Raw genomic sequence first — 17,465 nt, 5'->3', positions numbered from 1 at the left:
ACAAGAGAGACACTTTTTACTGCTTGTGAACACAGAATTCTCATCTAATTTGGAAATACAACTCTAGCATTTAACAAATTTGGTAGAAAAGAGTTTTGGCAGAAGGTATTTAATGAGCCTTATTTGTGAAAGTCAGAGATGTTCCACAGTAGCCTAAGAATATTGAGGTGTATTAATAGTTCAGTGGTGTATGACCAATAGTGTTATATTGTAGTTTATTTATACTTCCCTATACCAGTGCTGAGCTCAGACCAAGGAAGATAGGAGAGACAGTCTGAAAGCTTCCCAAATACAGCATGCATGAACACTGTCTGTAACAGAGGATGTTGGACATTGTAGTCAATACTGTGTGTTTATCACAAGGAAATGCTTCCTCTTTCATTCTTTTATGGACATACATGCTTACTTTTCCACAATACAAGTTTTCCTCAGTGTATTTTCACAGTACTTTGTCAAACTGTTTCTCTGTCAAGAAACAAAATGATTAGCAAGTCATAGAGTAATATGAATTTTTACTGTTCTAGACAAGTCTTGAATAAGTCAGTCCCTAGAAAATAGAAATATAAGTATGTTTTTGATGAAGTATCAGATCTAAAACTATTCTTAAAAAGAAGATTACCTTGTCACAAGATGAAGGAAAGAGAAAAGTACAAAGAAAAAACTCAGGTACTTTTTCTACAGTTCTGTCAGGTATGTGACTCTGGATTTCTTAATTCATGCAATGGAAATGCACATCTCATGGTTAGTTTGATAAAAGTCAATGAAAATACCACATTGCACTAATCTTTTTTGTCCTTTCCTCAAATTTTGTATTAAATCAGTGGAAGAGAAGGAATTGATTTTTGTTCATCAAGATTAAACAATGTCCCCAAGAATGGATTGTGATCCTAAATTCAGCGTGGGTTGCTGTGTATATGTAAGAGGGAGGTTTCGTTATCAGTCGGAATGGCTTATCGTTCAGAATTTAATTGATAAAAGGTTGAATATAGAGAACATCCATTTGGTAATTGGTCACCAGTGACATTCACCATGGCTCAGTAATGGGGCCAGTTGTGTTTAATATTTTTATCAGCAATCTACATGAGGGAGTCGAGTGCACCTTCATTAAGTTTGCAGACAATACCAAAAAAGTAGGCAGGACTGTTGATCTGCTTGAAGGTAGGAAGGCTTTACAAAGGTATCCAGATAGGCTGGATCGATGGAGCAAGTCCAATCTCACAATATTCAACAAGGTTGAATGCCAAACTTTCAGAGAATATAATTAACTTTGGTGGAAAATATGACTTGGTTAAAATTGTATCTCACATACTTATGACAGGTGTTACATAATATTTGTTTTAGGGCACTGACAATTGGAAAAGTTTGTTGGATTTTGCTGTTGTTTTAACAGGCATTTACCTGGCTCAGATGACAGCTGACAATAGTGGCAATGAAAGCTGGATAAGCCATAAAACAGACTGTGGGATGAGTAATTTTCTGTGCTGCTGGAGGAGTCTGAAAGTGGGGCTTGAGAGCAAGATGGTAGCCTGGAAGATGCATGGCTAAGCATTGCACATGATGACGTGCTGCTACAACCACATTTTGCTTTACTCGCTCAAATAGAACCTGGATGAGGAATATGCATGTGAGAGTGTTTTCATGAGGTCTGAATTTGTTTTGTTGCAGCTCTTCCAGACTTTCCAGAGCTGGGATTACTTCAGATGGTGATTATATGGTTCGCAGTTTGAAAAATAATTGCACTTGGATATGAAAAGGGAACATTTGGGATAATGCAGGTTATGTAAAATATGCAAACGAGAAGCAAGTTTCCCACACATGGAAGACAAACGTGCCATTTGTATGAATCTATTGGTCATAAATGATAGTAAGGATCTTTACTAATTTCTACCTAATTATTTTTTAAAAGATTTTTGTAAAATGAATTTAAAAGTCTGCATTCTCGATATTATCAATGAATTATTTTCTAGAAACATCTGGCATGCTTGACTAAATCAATAAATGTCTTTGAAAGACAGCCTTTTTTTTTTTTTTTGTCCGATACTGTCTATTTTTTCCAGTGTTTCTCATTAGAAATTTGATTATTTATACTTTTAAATTTATTATAAATATGCAAAAAATATTTAACATGTTGCAGTTATTAGAACAACACATCACATATAAAGATCTCAGGACTACATTCAGAATATCTTTTTCCAAATTCCCCAGCAGGATGATTCAGACCTTCTGAAGTTAAATTTTTTATCTCTATTTCCAATAAAGGTAATGGAAAGAGATAAATGAGAATCAGAACACTAATTCTCTATCAGAAGATGATTTCCTACAAAGCAGTGCTCACTTTTCTGTAAGGTAGCAGAAGAGCAGAGGCAGATAGCAAAGTTTTAATGAAGCTTATTTACTGAAATACCCCTCAAGTAAAAAGCCTACTTTCAGTTTCTGGGTGTCCCAAGGAAATTTAAATCAACATAATTGACCTCCTAGGGAGATCCTAAATGGTCTCCTGGCTACACTCTACTGAAATTAGGTTAACATGCAGCCCAGAATTTGGCATTAGAATGGGTAACAAAAGAAGGAACCTGACTCTGTAGCCCTGTGGTTAGCTAGAAGTTGTGTAGGAATCTGAATACCAGTGCAGTTACAACTTTGCTACTATTTTTAGTGGTTCCTCAGTACAAGATGCAGAAATAATCTTGGTGGCAAGGACTAGAATAAGAAGTTTCTCCTTTGCGTCCTCTATCTGAAGAATCTTCCTTTGTTTCTTTGGCCCGAGGAGTTCTGCAGTCTCTCCTGTACATCAGTGTCAACAAGGATGGTGTTTTAATGTGTTCAACCTTAGGCAAGACAGCTGGCCTAAACTGACCAAAGGGATAGTCCACCCCATGTGACACCATATGAAAAAACATGGAGTGAAGTTGGCCAAGTGCACTGCTGTTGCTTGAGGACTGGCTAGGCACCAGTCAGTACTATGAGAAACTGCTTTGTGCTCCACTTGTTTTGTACATCAGTATGAACATATAAGCATACATTATTATAATTACTGCTATTTCTCTTTTTTCTGTCTTATTAAATAGTTTTTGTCTCTAACTTACAAATTCTACATTTTTTTTCTCTGATTCCCTCCCCCATCCCACTGGGAGGGGGAGAATTGAGTGAAAGGCTCTGTGATGTCCAGCTGCTTGCCATGTTAAATCACAGCAAGTACAAGGAAAACTCTACACATAAAAGGGCACCACAAGCGCAAATCTTGCACTAAATATTGTTTAAAAACATTATTTGATGATGTTGGTTCACCTCACTTTTAAAGAATGAATTTTTCTTTACATAAAAGGCACCTTAAATTTGGTGTTTTTGTTTTTGCAAGAAATAAATTGTGGCTAGAGGTTTATATCCCCGTAATACTTTTTAAAAATTGAAGATGTGCTTTAAGATCAATCTGTCCTTTGTCTACCATCAGTGACAGATTCCTGTCCCTTACCTCTTCACCTCTTCATAGAAGTTGTAGACATCATTCCGTGTGCCTTTTAAGCTGGTAATTTATTTTGTTCTAGATTAGATCTGTAAGGTGATATGATTAGGAAAAAAAAGATCATATTGTTTTTGTTAGAAGACTCACTGAAGCCACCTGAGGTCAGGCTGCACAGAGACTTAGCCATAAAATGACATGTAGAATTTTTGTTCAGCAGAATATAAAACTTTGCAATGCTTGTAGCTTACATTAATAGGAAAAGACATCAAAACTCAGTGTCTCCATAAATAAAAACTATTTCATATAGAATATAAGAAACAAATAAAAGCCTAAAAGAATTACTGAGAAAATACAAGTTAATGAAGAAAGCTGAGTAGCTCCTTGCAAAATCAATGAATCACTGTGCATTCAAGTGGCATTAAAAAACAACACCACCAACAACAAAACAATAGATAAACAAACAAAAGGAAAGTAGAACTAGAACTGGTCGTATAGTGAGAAGAAGGAAGATCATCTAGACATTGTGCTGAAACAAAGGAATATTTTGTCTTGGTTTTCATTGAAACTGATGTTTTAACATATTGGACTGTTATTGGGAATAAGACTACTGAAATAGGAATACTGAATTTAAGCAGAAAATAGGTAAAATTATTGTATTTGTTAATCTCTGAAGATTGAAAGAAGTAGCAAATGATGTCCATAGTCTGGTAGTTAAGATTTTTAGTCAATCTATCAAGTTTGAATTTATGTTGTGTGAAGTTAATATAATGTCCATTAGTCTAATGTCAAATTCTTAAAACCAGTTGTAAAGGAAAGACTGTCTTCAGTGGATTTTGTTATAGATAAACAAGTTTCTGAGCCAGAGAAATGAACACAAGGAGCCCAAGATTTGCCTAATGAAAAGCCTGATCAGAATTTCATGGCATGAGCCTATCTGTAATTGAAATTGGCCTCAGTAATGAATTTAGAAGGAAGAGGGCAAGTAAGACTAGGTTGGCTAATTGAGAAACATGAAGCAATAAGATCAACAAGCATAAAATGCTCACATATCAAAAACTACTTGGAGAGAAAGAACACAGCGTGACCACAATAAAGACGGAAATAATCTTAGGAGTAATGAGGGAACTGAAGAAGCATCTTTTAAGGGGTCACTACTAAACAGTATTTTTAGAATTTTAAAATGTGTTGGATTTGATTAGTGACCAGGTCAGTGGTTAAGAGCCCATGTTTTCATTAGAAGTCAAAATCAGCTTCTCTAACAATCTGAGCTGCTTTCTTTTCTACCTATTTGTTAGTATTTCCTGACTATTGGCTAGTATTTCCTGTCTATCTTTTAGTGTTTTAGCATTTTTGTGAGGTTTCTAGAGCTATTAAGCTCATTTTCTGGACTCTCTTCATCTAGGTCACGGAATTACACTAGAATAAGATGGAGGGAATAACTAGCTTTCCATACCTAAGTACTTCTGATCACGCACAGTGACTGATTCGGATCCTGAATTACAAGGAAGATGCCCAGTGACGATGAGCTTCCAATTTGGTTTTCTGGGTATAAACTTCTTCTTTCTACACTGAAGATACCCAGCAAGAATACAAAATGTCATTCGAGGATGTCATATATCATATGTATTATATTACACATAGAATTAAGTTTTAAAATAGCAAGCATCAAATAAATGCTCACTGTGATTTGTACCAAAAAATCTTGAATACATTTCCCTCTCTTTGTTCAAAATTTGAATTTACCAAGAATGTCTATGATCCCTCAGATTATTCATTCCAGCCTAGTTTGCCAAAACTTAGGCATCTGAAAGGGGCTTTGAAGCAGTTGCCGTATCAATTTCTTTTTATCTAATGATAGCTGACCTTATTAGGTTTTTCCAAGCATAATTCAAAGCAGGTCTCTAGCAATAATGATAGCTTAAGGATGTGCTAAACTGTACTGATTTGTGTCTTCTATTGTGTCAGCACTGAATAGTCAAGATTCAATGGAGATGTAACTGCTCTTCCTCCCCAGCCATGATCTCATGTTATTGAAGAGGAAAAACCTGCTACAAAATAGTCTAGTTTAAGTAAAGTTCATAGTTATTCTATGAAACCATCTGCTAGCCAAATTTCCATTTTTATCTCCTGCATATGCTAGATATGTTGATCTTCCATTCCTTTTTAAAAATAAAGGCAAGGATACTCAATACTGAAGAGAGCTTCTTTCCCGTTTCTTCAGCTAAAAAGCATTCTATTTTCATATAGTACAGATCACAGCTGCATATATAGACTGTTTATTTGCTAAGTCTCTCATTCTTGTTTTTATGCTGCTAACTCCAGCAATTCATTCTGTTGAGAAGATACAAGATAAAAAATGAAAGTATCCATACATTTTCAAGGTTTCCTCAGCCTCCATAAGATATTAGAAGCTAAGACATCCTTTATTTATTATAGAGATAAATGTATATATATCCATACATTATTTATGTTGTTTTTGTTTATCTATTCGTTTGCTTCTTTTTAACATAATTCCCTGCCAACTACCTCTGTGTCACTTTTAACTTGTTGTGTTCATGATGTGAAGTATACTCAGAAACAAACATTGCAGTTGGCAAAATTTCCCCCCCCGTACTTAGTCTGAACAGCAGTAGTTCCTTGATGGGAATATTTCTTATGAAAAATGGCTAAGCACAAAGCATTGCCTCTACTGATAAGTCAAGTAGGAATCCTGCTATGCTAATGAATAATCAAAGATTGTCAGGCATATTGGAAGCTTTCATTTTAATTTTCCCATTTGTTCATTTTTCTACCATTGTATTTGTACTTCGCTGCTCTTTATTAAGGAAGAGTTTTCTACCTTCAAGGAACTAGCAGATCATAGGTCTTCTCAAATGCATTATCAGTCGCAGATATGTTTAAATTTGTGCAAAGCATCCAAATTACTGACCATTTTCTTCACCAATCTTTAGAGTTAAGATGATCTCATGATTCAGGAGTATAACAAGTTGAGTGCAGCAGACAAAAAGAATAATGAAAACCTCTCAGACATGAGAGATACCTACTAATGTTCTTGTTCAGAGTACATCTGCACCTATTTCTGCTCAACTGTCATATTTTTTTCTAACAGAATAATTCATTGTCAATAATATTTCCTAAATAAAACCTAGAGAAAATACTGGGAAAAACAGGCTCCAAATTCTTATCTTGATATTAGAAAATAGAAGCAAAACAATCAAGAAATTGGAATATGCAATATCTTTCTGTCTGTCAAAACAACTTTTAGCCTCTTTAGTAAAGGACTAGTTACCACCTAGGAACATGCCATTCACATTATTTAACATTTTAAAGATTTAATAACTTCTAAATAATCTCAACATTTTGAATCAGTTTATTAATACTAAATAATGCATTTACCATGTATCATATTTTGTCTTATATGCCAACTAAAATTGTCTGTAGTAGATCTCACTCACATATAATATTTAGAACATGCTTACAGTTAACAAGTATGCCTAATGCTATGTCTCCTATTTATTTCCATGGAAATTTCAACAGATACAAAGAGCAAAATAACGCAGTTTGATGGAGCAAATTCCCAGCCACAAAACACAAAACATTTTTCAACATAGTCACCATCATTAACTCACTTGCACAGATGAGATGATTGAGGTGCTCTTCATTTTATAATGTGACAGTTTTTCATGACCATCCAGAACATAACTTCTCTTTCATGTCACTGTTGCCACCCCTAAGCAACCCATGTAGCCTCACTGCACTCATATCCACCATTCGGTCTTCAAAAACATTTGGCAAGTGTCCATGAATGTTAATGAGTGCAATCTTTTCCGTGTGGAGGAATTCAGTTCCACACTTTTTCTTTATATATGCACTTCCATGTCAGACACCATTCTGTCAGACTGCCTCTCTGCTGCCATCTACCGCACAACAGCAAAATGAATGGAATATTGGTGGGAATGTTCACTATAGCCGTACCATCAACATCCACCTCTGACATTGTGGGCCAAGACAATAAAGTAGAAAGTATTACTTTCAAAGCAGCCCTTGTACATTCAAAAGTGAAGGTTGTAGCTCTGACTCAATGATTCAAATCTTACAAGACGCAAAAATGAGGTTATATAAATCGTTAATCCTTTAAACATTGGTATAAATAATTAACAAAAGAAAAAAAAGAAAATATCACAATGAAATCTGTGGATTAAAGTGATGACAGTGCATCTTCTTGCATCAGAAACAGTGTTGCCAGCAGGAGCAGGAAAGTAATTGTCCCCCTGTACTCAGCACTGGTGAGGCCACACCAGTTTTTGGCCACTCACTGCAAGAAAGGCATCGAGGCCCTGGAGCGTGTTCAGAGAAGGGCAACAAAGATGGTGATGGGTCTGGAGCACAGGCCTTACAAGGAGCGGCCTGTGAAGGAGCTGGAATTGTTCTGTCTGGAGAAGAGGAGGCTCAGGGGAGACCTTATTGCTCTCTATAACTACCCGAAGGGTGGTTGTACTGAGCTTGGGGTCAGCCTCTTGTCTCGGGTGACTAGTGATAGGACTAGAGGGAATGGCTTTAAGCTGCGTCAGGGAAGATTCAGGCTGGACGTTAGGAAATACTACTTCTCTGAAAGGGTGGTCAGGCACTGGAATGGGCTGCCCAGAGAGGTGGTGGAGTCACCGAGCCTGGTGGTGTTCAAAGAGCGTTTGGATGTTGTATTGAGGGACATGGTTATATAAGAAGTATTGGTGATGGGTGGATGGTTGTACTGGGTGATCCTGTGGGTCTTTTCCAACCATGGTGATTCTGTGATTCCATGATTCTATGATTCTGTGCACACAATGGAAAGCATAAATTAAAGCATAAAGTGAATGCTGAGGTACATTCTCTTTGATACTGTAGTAGGAAATTATCTTAATTTTCTTAATAGGCATTACTATTGGAGCAACCTATGTAACTCTGCCATGCACCAAAGGCCATTCTGCAGCTGTCCTGCATTCAGTGTGAAGCCAAAGGACTTGTCAGCTCACATGCCCCAAGATCTTTTGTTAATTCTTACAAAGCTGGCAGCATTCAAGCAATGAGCTACTTTTTGTGCTGAACTGTGTTTAACAGTTTGTATGCACTGAGAGCTCGTGAAGCTTGTTTGTAGCTAGTGCGGCTACCAGGTGAATGGCACAGATACATTCCTCCTGGCTTAGGAGGAGGGAGAAGTGAAATTGAACTTATAATGTTTTAGTTGACATCACTTGTGAGTTCAGCTCTTGTTGAGTTACTGAAATCCAGGTTGTCTGGAATTTGGTCACCATCAGGTCCTTTGAAATTGTTAACTGGTTGACCTACCAGGAAAACAGCTCTCTGGAGGAACTTCTAATTATCAGACAGGAAAATTTGATTCAATTTAGCTCTCATCAAACTTCCAGCAGCTTTCTAACATCATGACTAAGGATAGGAAGTAATGAGAGGCACATGGAGGCATACTTCCTGTCTTGGAAGTTGTTATTTATTACTGTGAAAGGAAGGTTCTTTGATCAAGTGGCAAGCCCAATTTAAGCAGAATAATGTCTATTTCAACCTTCTTCTATCCTAGATATTAAATTCTTTCTATCTTAAATATTAAATTCTGTGAAATAGAATCACAGAATCATAGAATGGCTTGGATTGGATGGGACCTTAAACATCATCTATTTCCAGCCCTCCTGCTATATGTAGGGTTGGCAGTCACGAGACCAGGCTGCCCAAGATCCCATCCAATCAGACCTTGAATGCCTCCAGAGATGGGTCATCCACAGCTTCTCTGGGTAACCTGTTCCAGCTCCTTATCACCCTCTGAGTAAAAAATTTCTTCCTAACATCTAACTTAAATCTCCTCTCTATTCCTTTAAAGCCATTCCCCCTTGTTCTGTAGTTATCAGGCTGCGTAAGAAGTTGCCTCCCCTCCTCTTTTTAAGCTCTCTTCAAGTACTGGAAGGTGGCAATGAGATCTCCCTGGAGACTTCTCTTTTCCAAGCTAAACAAACTCAGTTCCCTCAACCTATATTCATAGGCCACCCTTCTTTGATGCCTCCCAGTATACTGTTGGCCTTCTGGGCTGCTGGAGCACACTGGAGGCTCAAGTCTAGATTTTCATCCATCAGGATTCACAAGTCCTTCTCCACAAGGCTGCTCTGAATGAGTTCTTCTCCCAGTCTGTATTCATACCTGGGATTGCCCTGACTTAAGTGCAACACCTTGTTCTTGGCCTTGTTCAACCTCATTAGATTCTCATGTGCCCACTTTTCAAGCTTGTCTGGGTCCTTCTGGATGGTGTCCCTCTCTTTGATTGTGTCAATTGCACCACTTGACTGTGACAAATAAAACTTTCATATATTGATGTCAAGCTACAGAAATTAAGAACTGATTTCCTAAATAACAGCCAGGGTCGAAATGAGCTGTAATTGGTGAGAGAATTACCTTTGGTTGCAAATGACGAGACATACAGCCTGTTCAGAAGAGTGCGTGCATATGAAGAGAAAAAGACAAGAGGAAAAGGAGTCATGCACTTGGGCATAAGAAGAAAGAGCTGTGTAAATACACTGAAAGGAAAATAGAGGAAACTAAAAGCAAGGTCCCGTTCCTCCTCTGCTCAGAAAAAAAGAAAGAAAGAAAGAAAGAAAGAAAGAAAGAAAGAAAGAAAGAAAGAAAGAAAGAAAGAAAGAAAGAAAGAAAGAAAGAAAAAAAAGAAAAAAGAAAAAAGAAAAAAGAAAAAAGAAAAAAGAAAAAAGAAAAAAGAAAAAAGAAAAAAGAAAAAAAAAGAAAAAAGAAAAAAAGAGAAAAGAAAAAAGAAAAAGAAAAATATTATGCGTAGGATGAAGAATCTTAGTTTTATAATTCATTACTTCTCAAAAGGGATGGGAGTTCCCATCTACAGACCTGTGTGATGAATAATGCAAATCAGAAAATTCTCACTAGCTTGTCTGGGAAACCAGTTCTGTACAAAGATGTGACAGTCAGTCAGTGGATAAAGGAAATGATTTAGCACGCATTAGCAGATGTGCTACTGCTCAATTCTTCTTGCAGAAATACAGTTCTGCAGCAGGTGAGAAGATTACAAGTGTTGCTTTTTATCATACTTAAATGACATTAGCTTAATGATGAAGTTAGCTCCCCTGAGATCAGGCAATCTTTTTTCCTCCAGCTCTGGCATCTTAACTATCAGCTATCTTGACTATTATTCTCAGATGCCGTTTGCATATTCAAAGAGAATCTGAAAGCTAATTATTCTGTATGCCAGTACAAATGGAAGATAAGGTCAGGTTTTAGGCAGGGTACTTAAAAATAAATTAAATAAATTTATATTCATGATATGCTCTATATGTTGTCAAGTTACATCTGTGTTAGTGAAGTAACAATGTCCAAGTTAATCTTCCAGTCCTAAACTGTCTCGAAGACAGGAGGATTCATTATTCACATACTCTACTGGGAATATTCCCTTGCCTGTGCTACCTCCTGAACTATTCCCAGGACTTGTTTGATTGAGGAATTATTTAGTATGGCTGAAAATCAGGTCAAAGACAGTTTTAACAACTATACTGTGAACACCCAAGTTCCAGTGCCCGGACCAAACATTGACACTGATTGACAACATTATGTGGTGATGCTAGGTGGGATCTTTCTTTGATTTTTAGTACAATTTACCATTTGGAGGCAGTATCCTAATACACAGAACACTTTTTATTTTCAAATGAAATGGTGTGGTGCTTTGTCTGAAATGTGCCTGCCATCAGCATATCAGAAATGTTTCAAATTCTCCCCAAATAGAAAATATTGGTAAGCTTCTCACGAGTTAATAGTACTACCTTATATCTTCGTATCTGTGCAGCTATAAACAAAGTAGAGATATTGCCCAGCACAGAAAACTTGTGGGTAGTGAGTTTTTGCTTTCAGTCTAAAATGTAGCACTTTGGGGTTTTTTTCTTGATTTTTTTTAATCTGCTGTTGTCTTTTATGGATAAGCATTCATAAAATAAAAAGAAAGATAAAGGTTTTGTTTTCCTATTTGTCCCAGATAGTGTAAGCTTGTCAGTTGCACCCATGCAAGCATTCTCATTTTTCAGGGTCACCTCGAGAGAAGTTGAGGTTAGGGCAAATAACTCTCAATGTGCTAAATGTAGTATGCACATTCTCCCGGAGCCTGGAGCCTGGTGCCTGGAGCTGGCAGTGTGACTCTTAACAGAACTTCAACTCTGTTTTGTCTTTTTGAAAATCAAGATACAGAGAAATTTTAAGGAAACTTCAGGGGAAGAAAAGGTCCTTTAATGGTTTAAATAAAAGTAAAATTGAGTTTTTCTTTTTTTTTTTTTCTGCTTTTTATTCCTTGAGCTGTTCCGTTGTAATTTTATCATCTATGATTTTATAGCGCAGATGTACATGACTGAAACCAGCATTATCTCTAGCTGTGCCAGTGCTTGACAAGATAAAGCCTCTCATGGCTGGCTCATTTATTTAGCCCACATCTTTATAAGGGGTAAACTAGAATATTTTAATTAATTTAATAATAGTCCTTTGTTTCCTATAAGCAATTTAAATGTGAGAAATACATGGATTATAGCACAGTTTGCAATACTCCTTGCTTTCAAATGAATCAACTGCCAAATCAGTCTTTTCAAGTGGCTCCCCAGAAAATTCACATGCTAGCTATTCTGTCACACAAGAAAAAAAATCTGGAATGCTTGGACAGCAACCAAACCCAAATGGTTATGAGTCAGGACCTTTAGAAGTTTTCCTGATTTTTTTTAAGAAGTATTTTATGGGTACTGCTGGGAGAAAAGGCAATTCCTTGTACTTAATTAGACCCTCTGGCACACTTGTGCAATTCTGGCTTCTGACTTTGAATAGGCTTTGAGGCTCTGATCAAGTGGAACAATGTTAAATGACCCTGATCTATCTCTTGCTCCATGAATTGCTGGATGACTTCATAATAGATTTTTTTTTTCCAGTAGTTGATCTATCTAGTCATGCTCAGGCATCCAAGGAAACATTCATATGATGTTGTGCCACATGCCTTTCTCCAGTCAAATGCGAATAATTAGTGAGTATTATCAATGAACTTGAAATATTTATGCAGAAGTGTGCCAGTTAATTTATCTAATTCTTTGAGTTTCATTGAGAATGGCATCAAGCTTGCTTCAAGGGAATACTGACTGACAGGAGCTGTGTGCATTCAGACTACACCAATGCTTGCACTAATGAACAGTTTGGACATGAGTGCCTTCATTAGAAGAGTGTAGGAGTTAAATAGTATGGATGCAACTGCTAGAGAACTGTGTCAAGAATACTAATTTATTAGTATAGACATAGACTCACTTTCATGATAAATACCACTCCTTTACTCAGATGAAAGCTCCCGTGTGGGGCTGTGAGCTGTTGGCAATGGCAGTTGGCTGCCTGCCTTGAAACACAGTGGGTTTCTGTACCAGTGCTTAGGATGTGTAACATTTAAACATCATCCCTGTGAGAACCTGACTTAGGCATTGCTAAGGGACTCCTCTATGTTCCAGGGAGCCAAAGTGAGTCTATGAGAAGCCTTCACAGGTGCAGATGAAGAGCAGTGTTTGCTCAAGCCTTTTTAGCAACCTCGCAGTGATGTAACTCTCAGCAGGTACCTAACACAGGGAATGGAGTCTTTGACTAGCAGTTAAAACTACAGAGCACACAGTCACAGCTCTGCTCTGATCCACAGCTCCTAGGGAAGACTGTAATGTTAGATATAAAGAGTATGTTGAAATGCTTAGGTTTGTGGAAGCCTTGTGGAAGCCTTGAGGCTTAAGAGGCCACCTCAGTCACAGTCTCATGTATGTGTCTGGTGTCAAAGATGCAAGATTAGGGATCAGGAGCCATGAGTTTGATTTCCAAGTGCATGAACGATTTTCTTTGGGTCATTTGAAAAGTTTGCACATCTTTTTGATATTCTCTATGCCCTCCCACATTTTTCTTTCATGTCTGTTCCCACAGTTACCTCTTCAAGGATGGCCATTTTTTTTAACTGTGTATTCTTATTTTTTCTACACTACTGTGGTTTTCTTATAAATTCAGCCTTTTGGAATAAGAACAAGGCAGTTTGTGCTAAGTTTCATGGGCTTTTATTGATTTATAACTGCTATGATTTATTACTTGCACTGCCTAATTTAATTTAACTAAAATCTCAGTCCAACCATAATGCATATAGCACTTGTCAGAAAACATCAGAGATGCTTCTCTTCCAAGGAAAATCCATCTTAACTAAGTAAATAAAGTGTGTTCCAGCAAGAAAAAAAACTGTATAAAGCAGCAGCCCATGCCATGGTCTGAAGGACTTGCAGCTGAATTCTCTGGAATGGGTAACCAATTATTCCCTTCATTCCCTTTCAGATATATGTGCAAGACATAGGACATTCTGCAACCATCATCAATCCAAGATTTGAGCATTACTGGGTCATCTGGCAGTACCAGATGCAACCAAATAAAAAATAAGGGCATAGATGTAGTTCTGAAATTTCAAAGAGAACAGAGGTTTTATTTGTGTTATGATAACTGTGCAGATGACCCTAGATCTAGATTAAAAATTCTTCACAAAATTCTGAACAGACTTTTACCAGAAGTTTTTAATGGTTAAGCATTTCAGAACAGGTGACAGTGACCATTTTAATGCCTGCTGACTACAAAAACAAAAATGTCACATGCATTTTCAAGGTCAAGAAGGATCTGGGGCACCTAAAACAAGCCAGGAGCCTTCCTTTGATGACACCGGTTGAAATGACTCACATCAGCACAGATAAACTCTTTTCTTGGAAAATAGGTAGCACTCTGAAAACTGCCTGTTGGAAATGTCTCCTGCCTTATTTTAGCCTCCAAATCATATTCAAATATAGCTCAGATTTTTTTTAGCTTTCTATGTAGATTTAGCCAGTACCAGAAGTGATGTAAGTCAAAGACACTCAAAGCCAAGAGCAAAGTAAAGCTGACATAACTAGCCTGTGTCATGTTAACACAGGGCCAAAGATTACACCCTGGCCTTGTTTTATTTTATAGATGCATACATTGCATTACATATTGGTTAAACACATGCACAAACTCTTGAAGTGACAAGCAAATAAACAAGTGGACTGTAAATACTGTGCTGATCTGTAGTCAAATTTGACTTGAAACAGCAGAACTTTACTAAGACTGGTCAAAGACTTTTTAGTAGAACACAAGCAGCAGAAGTGAGCAACAAGAAGGGTGCTACACATACCTTTCTGGTAGCATCTTTATATGTGTAATATACTTCTCAGATGTCTGTTCAAATGGTAATTTATTCAAGAAATAAAATGATTTTTGGCAGATATGGCAGTTTTGAGTATTAGGTATTTTGTTAATCCATTTATTTATTTGTTTGTTTGTTTATTTATTATATTTTCCATGGTTGTTTAATAAGTCTTTGTCTTACAGTGAAACTACACAGAATTCAGTGGGAAAAAAAGAAGTTTGTGAATATTGTAAATTTGGATACAGAGTTAAACTTCCTCAAGGATTCAAGTTCATCATTATTGCTTAAATGAGAATTATTTCAGTATTCTTTTCTTAGCTGCTTATGAACAAATGCCAACCGAAACGTTATTCACAGAGATCACATATTCAGATATTCCTTCTGAAGTGTGTTTCTCCTCACAGAGAGGAAAAATATGATCTGACTAACTTGTCTCTTGTCCCTAGTAAAGGGAGGCCATAGTTTTTGGATAATTAGTTAAATACTAGTTGCCTAGGAGACATCGATGCACAAGAGGCAGCGTCAGTCCTCTTCTCTGGAGCATTACTTGCTATCCAGTGTGTCCTCAACCTACAGTATTAAGCTCTGTTAATGAGTTTGGGAATAGAAATAGGAAACTTGCTTCTGTGTAAATATCTTGAATTACCATAGGATAATTTAGTCAGTTTGTAGGTTATTAATGTTGGTCTTACATTTTCTCTGTGGGAGAGAGGAACAGGGACAGTTTGTGAATGACAGTGTCACTAGAAGTTTGTGAAGTTATCTTGACTACATACACTGTGCAGATACATTTTTTTGTGGCTAAATCTGCATATCTAAGATGTAGTTTCTGTGTCCTGGGTTGTGTATCAGTGCAGCTCTTGCACTGATGGTTCAACACAATAGGAAATCCTTTTCCAAGGAGATGGTTACAATGCTATATTCAAGAAGTGATGTAATTTTCTTTTATTCTTTTCATTTAAATAATTTTATTTTGGACTGAATGAAACTTAGAAAAAATGCAGTCCGTTCAGCAGTAATCCTCTGTCTTTCCTGTTATTTTCTGACAGTAGTACATGTATAATTTATCTGTGGATATTTGTGTACTCACACTAGATGGGTTTCGTGTTGGCAAGAAATTTGGCTCATTTAAAGGTACAGTTTAACACATTTATTGCATAGATTTTATATTGCATTGACACATGAGCAAGAGGACCCCAGGTATCTTAATTTTCCATGGGAAACTTCAGAAATTTTGCCTAAGTTCAAACAGGAAAATTTGAAAACCTGAAGACTGCGGATAAGCCAAGGTTTTTGTTAAAATATACAATGAAAACCGTGGAAATTCTTGTCATTTTTGTGAATGGTGAGAGCTTTTGTAAAGTAGCTAAATGTTTGGCCTTAATCAGTTCTACAGGCTATTTTAACTTTGTTGGAAGAAAAGTTATTGGATCTATGCCATATTTCCCACTACTAATTTCACTTTGTTATTCCTTCTTTTTGCGCCATGAGTTAAATAGAGCAGAAATACACGGGCTGATTTCCTCTTGCTGATGAATATTTGGTGTATATTCACTGATATCCTTTCTCATCTGCTTCCTGTGGTAAACATCCTCATTCTTCATTTTCTTTTCAAAGATGGTCTCATTGTCTTTATCACTCTCACCACCCTTTTCCAAAGATCTTCAGAATCTGCTGTGTGCTATCTGAATGATAAATGGACTAGCACATTCAACAGTATTACTTGTGAGACAACACCACTGATAAATTTAATGACATTACATTCTTTTAAAAAGCTCTGTACTTTCTCACTCTGAATACATACAAATCAGAGACCTGCAGTGAACTTTAACAAGGATATAACTTGAAGTTTCAGGCACAGTTACACCAGCTCTTTATACAGTGTAGATTCTATATCGCTTAATCTAGCTGATTCTTATTATCTAGCAAGGGGAATAAAAATTTTAAAATGTAAAACATGATACATGTATTCTTACAAAAGTTTAGGAATCAACTCCATTTAGGCATTCAGGCATTTGTAGATGTGAGTAGATATTCTGAAGCCAGGCTCATTTCTGATAATTTTGATGCTGAATGAATTATTAAGAAAATTTACAGAAAGAAAACAAAACAACAACAAAAAAATCAGAAGGACAGGACATTCTTTTGAAGACGCAATATAGTTTGTACTTAATTAATTTAGTACGGACTTCAGTCAGTGCAGCAGTACCAGGAGTTCTGCAACTCATACTAACACAGGTGCTCAGCTTACCATCCTTCACTTCCTTCACATATAGCACCTTCATATTATGTTTTCACAAACATTCATGGGAAGGAAGTTCTGTGAGTCCAGTTCAGTTTGCAGATAGGGATTTAGAAGCTGGCATTAGGTGATGACAGAGTTTTCCATAAGTGGTTACAACCAACTTACTATGACTTTTATAACCATTCTAAATTTTCATGAAGTACTTTACGTATAATCCTCTTTGCAGTGAAAACACTAAGATCTCAACTGTGCTTTCCAAGAGATATCATCTATACTTAGAGCACCTGTAGTTATGAAATTCAGAGGACAAAGCCACCAAAGGAACTGGAAGAGATGTCTGAGGAAGTGTAAACTTTTAGAGACTGGAAATTTGGGAGGAAAAGAAGGGAATAATGCTTTTTCCAGGTAACACTTTCCTAAGCTCTACCCCAGCATCATTAGCTGCAGATCTTAGCTAATCATGAACCAACAAAAAGTAAACTGAGACATGACTGCCCTGTTTGCAAGGT

This window comes from Gallus gallus, chromosome 3 (genome assembly GCF_016699485.2).
Source record: "Gallus gallus isolate bGalGal1 chromosome 3, bGalGal1.mat.broiler.GRCg7b, whole genome shotgun sequence".
In the NCBI taxonomy this organism is placed as follows: domain Eukaryota; kingdom Metazoa; phylum Chordata; class Aves; order Galliformes; family Phasianidae; genus Gallus; species Gallus gallus.
Note: the sequence above shows the minus strand (reverse complement) of the source record.